Below are 5,632 nucleotides of genomic sequence, written 5' to 3' on the forward strand. Positions count from 1 at the left end.
ACTACATTTAATCAAAGCGTGAATATGTATAAATCAAACCAAAACGCCAGCTTACCACGTGTTGAATTCCAAAAAACATTAAACTTGTTTCACATGGTTTTGTGTGCTCAATGTGATTCAAAATTAACGACCAACATTCATTCACATTGCTGTTAACGTGCACACTTGGAAGCAACGACAATATATACCGTCTTACAAGGTATTGATCATCACTGAACTTGGCAACAACCTCACTGCTCCAAACATTAACACCAATGTTAAAAAACTGTCACATTAAGTGTGACACTGATAAACAACATCACACTATATGTGAAACAATATCAAAAATTAAGTGAACCAATATCAGAACAATACCATTCTTTATGTGACACTTGGTTGTATACAATATCATGTTTTATACCAAACAATATCACATATTTAAAGGGTCTCTACTCTAAAACAATATCAAATCCATTAAAGTACAATATCACATGACAGTAGCAACAATATCATCTTTTTATAATTCTTTTGTCAAACTTACTACTGACATTATTTTTGTGTTGATTGGCAACAGTATCACAATATCACAAATTCTTTATTCTTAGATGTCATTGCAAATATTATCATACCATTAATAAAAAAAGTTGCACAAAAATATATGTTTTAAAGAACCATACTCTAATGGGAGAATGTGGTCGTCTAATAGGCAGTAGTCAAGCACTTATTTCCTCATAGTCAACATGTTTGTACACAGTGACTTGTTAGCCTTTATAAACCTTGAGACGAGCTCTAATTTATCATCTGCCACATCACAGTTGAACGTGCATCCAAGGCCATCGGATTTCCCCCTTCTACAGCTGCCAACGACACTAGCAGAACTATCTTCTACGATAGCTAGAAAAATATATATTACAGTATTCAATATATATTTAGTATTCACAATAAAAAAATTAGGATTGTACACGTTAGTGTTTAAAAATATAATCTTTTATTTTTGATAGTGGCATCTGAACTTTGTTTTGCCTGATACCGTCGTCAGGTACCAAAAATAAATACCTAATTACACTAACAGAAGCTAGCAGTAAATAGGATCGATCTCCACAGGGAGATGGGAAAATGTCAGCCTTAATTAAGTCCGTCTAGGAAACCAGTTCTGGGGGTTTTAGTTGTTTGTTCTAATCTAATGAGATCAAGGAAAGAAAGAAACCAAGAGAGTAGGAATTAAACAAACAGGGAGAAAATAGCTAAGACCGTCGGTTCACCATGGTTCTATAGTCATGCAATCTAGGTCTCAGGTCAATGCAAGTATAATCTATGAGGCAATGAATATCTCCTTCCGGTCTCAATTCACCCTAGAACACAAATAGCTTAGCTTCCGCCCTCGCTAAAGTGCCCTAATGTTCGCTATGAGTCTCACCCTTTCCAATCTTCCGATCTAGGTCGGGGTTTACTGTGATTTATTAACTAATTACATCGACTCAATTAGACAAGAACAATTATATGTAGCGATTAACAACATAGACTAAACTAGCATCAAACCTAATAATTCAATTTACACTTTCCTTAAAATCATGGCTCCCCTATGTCTTAGCAAGGGAGATTAGCTATGCATTATTATCGGGGTAGCAACAATCATACATAAGCAAGAGAGATTAAACATGATAACAAGAACGATGAATGATTGATAATAGCAATTGCAAGTAATAGGGAGAGAGCAATAGAAAGCAATAAAAAGCAACAATAGATTAGGATTAAGAATAAAGGAAGAATAAAGGTACAGATTACAAGTTGTAAGATCCAAGCAAAAGTTCCGAGAGTAAGAGTATGAGAGAGTAAAGGGAGAGGAGAGAACGTCGAATTCTAAGGGAGAAGAAGAAGTTGTTTCAGCGTAGTACTTAACCTAGCTTATATCCTAATTACAAAGCCCATCTCGGAATTAGCCAAACACACGCATAGAAAGAAAAACCTCTCGATCGAGTGAAATGAAACCACTCGATCGAGAACAAATCTAGAAACTCCCCTCGACCGAATAGAAATGTTGTTTGATCGAGTACTCCTTGTATCAACCCTTTCGATCGAGCTATAGAATAGCTCGATCGAGTGATTCTTCGATGGATAAAGCATTCAATCGACCAAATAGTTGGTCGGTCGAGCTATATTGCCACATAGGACTCTTTGGCACCTTCCGAGGTCAGCTCACGCGTCTTTAGGTGATGGATTCCAAGCTCCGATTCCTTATTCTCCAAAATGCATGCAAATGAGACAAGTCTAGGCTCGGTTTTGCTCCTTTCTGGTCCGTACCTGAAATTTACATAAGACAAACCAAAGTGGACTATTCGGGGGTATTTGTAGCTAGATGCCACGTAAATAATGCAGAAATGCGTGTAAAATTGAGGTAAAAACCATATATAAAATACACGCATCAAATCTCCCAAAACCAAACCTTTGCTTGTCCCCAAGCAAACTATGAATGCGACTAAATATAACTAGTGGAATGGGACCAACTCATCGGCTACAAATCACCCACCCAAACCAATTTAATGCAACAACTAACAAAGTGGCAAATGGTAAGTGCAAACGAGTTAAATCAATATTTCAAACTACTGAACCGTCGACCTTGCAAGACTCATGAATATCGGACTCTCATGGGTCGCTCATTACTCAAATTAAGCACAGAGTGAGTATATAAGTATAAGATAGAAAGAAGAAAAGTCACTCACCTAACTCGACCTATAAGAACATGCATGCAGCTTAACATGAATAGAATCTTTACAACCGTACATGCATTCTAACCAACAAATGACCAAGACACATGCCGAGGACTTACATTTGAGTAAGTGAGGTAATGGGTAAGAAGGGGTTGCTAAGAAGAATTTGGATAAGTGGAGTTAGCAGCCAAGCTAGCAGTAACGGATCCAAATTGAAAACACGTCCCAACTTCATACTCAATAAATCAATACAAATCGGTGCTAAATTACAGCACAAAACTCACTAACCACCACAAATTATTAACTCCCCATAGCATACAAATAGAACTTGGGAGGTAAATCACAACATATTAAACTTTAAGCTCATGATTTTTCATAATCTCTTTCTTCTTTTTTTTTCTTTCTTTTCAATTCTTTTTTTTTCGTTTTTTTTTTTTTCTTCTTTTCTTTCTTTTCCAAATTTTTCTTCTTTCATTCCCTTCAACATTTCCACCAACTTCTCAAATCATATATGCAACCAAACTGCAGTGAAAACATTCCAAACAGCTATTAACTACTAGCTCGGCTAGGGTAGGCAAAATTATGGTTTGTAGCTATGTAGGACAAAATGGCAATTTGGCTATGTAGAGCTCATGGGTAGAATGAAATATAGGGAACTGCCTCTCCTAACATGTGTCACGAACCATAGACCGAATGCATACAGGTATCAAGAAGACTGAATTCATGCTTATGCAAATGGATGTTACATGTTTTATAGAGAGTACTACTCACATCCTATATGAAACTGGTCATGAATGTCACCAGTTTATTAAGCTCTAACCTTAGAATGTAAATGTAGCTTGCCAATAATATGCGTCAAGTCTATTCATTCAGATGAGAAAGAAACAAAAACTCGTAGATTATGCACATTACCATGCCAACGAAATGTCAAAAGTATGCAAGGCAAGGGTAAAGACTCAAAGTAGCGTCAAAGTTCAATCGCTCCGACTCAAAATAAACGTGAAGTTTTTTTTAATTTTATGTGATTTTTTGAAATAAAAACAACGATGCATGCAATAATGAATAACCGTGTCAGCGGAAATGCAAGAAAACATGCAGACACAGATATGGATGTATACCTCCCCAAACCAAACCGTACAATGCCCTCATTGTACAAAAAATAGGGAGGGAAATGCAAACGAAAGAGAAAAGGATAGAGGGAGTCGGAAAACTTACAAGACAGCATAAGGAGTGACCTCCCTAAACCGACCATGAACATGGGAGGTCACGGGTAGCCACGCAGCAGCACAACAAGTGAAAAATAATAGTTGGACCACGTAACTACTCGATCGAACGGATCAGAGTGGTTCGATTGAGAGGAGTTGGTGTCAAAAGCGCTCGATCAAGATAAGATACTCGATCGAGAGAAGTGGGTTTGCAGCATTTCGATCGAGAGCAGCAGAGGCTCGATCGAGTAAAGTTCCTAGCCAAAGTGTTCGATCGAGTAGAAAAACCACTCGATCGAACAAGGTCACCTGCAAAACGCATAAAAGAAGTACAGGAATAATAAGATACGCATCGATTAGCGTTCAAACTTTAACACACGGTATAAAGAAGGAAAACAATTTTAAACTAAAGTACAATAAAACAATCCGGGTTGCCTCCCGGATAGCGTAGGTTTAAGAGGTCTCGCACGACCTTTCTGGCTTCAATTGACTGGCTTATAAGGATTGTTGAAGTACAAGACTTCAACGCGATTGTCTGCATCATTTGCCTTGGTAATGCTTCACATATTTCCATTTCACCTTGAACCTATTCCCTTCAGAATTCTCTAACTCCACGGACCCGAATTTAGTGACAGTTGTCACTGTATAAGGGCCACTCCACTTGGACTTCAGCTTGCCAGGAAATAAGCGCAGTCGGGCATTAAATAGCAACACATTCTGCCCGACATGAAATTCTCGAGGTATGATCCGTTTGACGTGCCATCTCTTCGTTTTCTCTTTATAGATGCGTGAGCTATCATAGGCATTAAGCCTAAACTCCTCCAGCTCATCTAGCTGCAATAAATGATTCTGACCACACAACTTAGGATCAAAGTTAAGTTCATGAATTGCCCACCAAGCCTTACATTCTAACTCAACAGGTAAATGACATGACTTCCCATAAACTAACCGATATGGTGATGCACCAATCGGTGTTTTAAAGGCAGTCCGATATGCCCATAATGTGTCTTCCAGCTTAAGACTCCAGTCCTTATGTGACTTAGAAACTACTTTAGCTAAGATCTCTTTAATCTCACGATTAGAGACCTCAACTTGACCACTAGTTTGGGGATGATACCCCAAACCACGCCGGTGTTGAACACTAACCTTAGACAAAATAGAAGTTAGTTTTATTTCCTTAAAATGCATTCCCCCATCACTAATGACGACCCTAAGGACACCAAATCGGGGAAATATAATCTTTTTAAACATTTTAATAACGGTCTTGGCATCACAATGGGGTGAAACAATTGCCTCCACCCACTTAGACACATAATCAACAACTACCAAGATATACCTGTTACCTTTACTAGATGGGAAGGGTCCTTGGAAATCGATGCTCCAGACATCAAAAACCTCTACTTCTAAGATACCATTTTGTGGCATCTCATGTCTCTTCGAAATATTCCCAGAACGCTGGCAAGTGTCACAAGGTGAAACAAAAGCCTTAGCATCAGCAAACAAAGTAGGCCAATAAAAACCAGACTGAAGTACCTTAGCCACGGTACGCGATGGACCGTGGTGACCACCATAAGCGGATGAGTGTCAGCCTTCCAAGATCACCCTGGTCTCCCACTGTGGAATACACCGTCTGTAGAGACCGTCTGCACACTCCTTAAATAAATAAGGGTCATCCCAGAAGTACTGCTTAGCATTATAAAGAAAACGCTTCCTCTGCTGATAAGAAAGGTCAGGTGGCAG

Source organism: Silene latifolia, chromosome Y (genome assembly GCF_048544455.1).
Source record: "Silene latifolia isolate original U9 population chromosome Y, ASM4854445v1, whole genome shotgun sequence".
Taxonomy (NCBI): Eukaryota; Viridiplantae; Streptophyta; class Magnoliopsida; order Caryophyllales; family Caryophyllaceae; genus Silene; species Silene latifolia.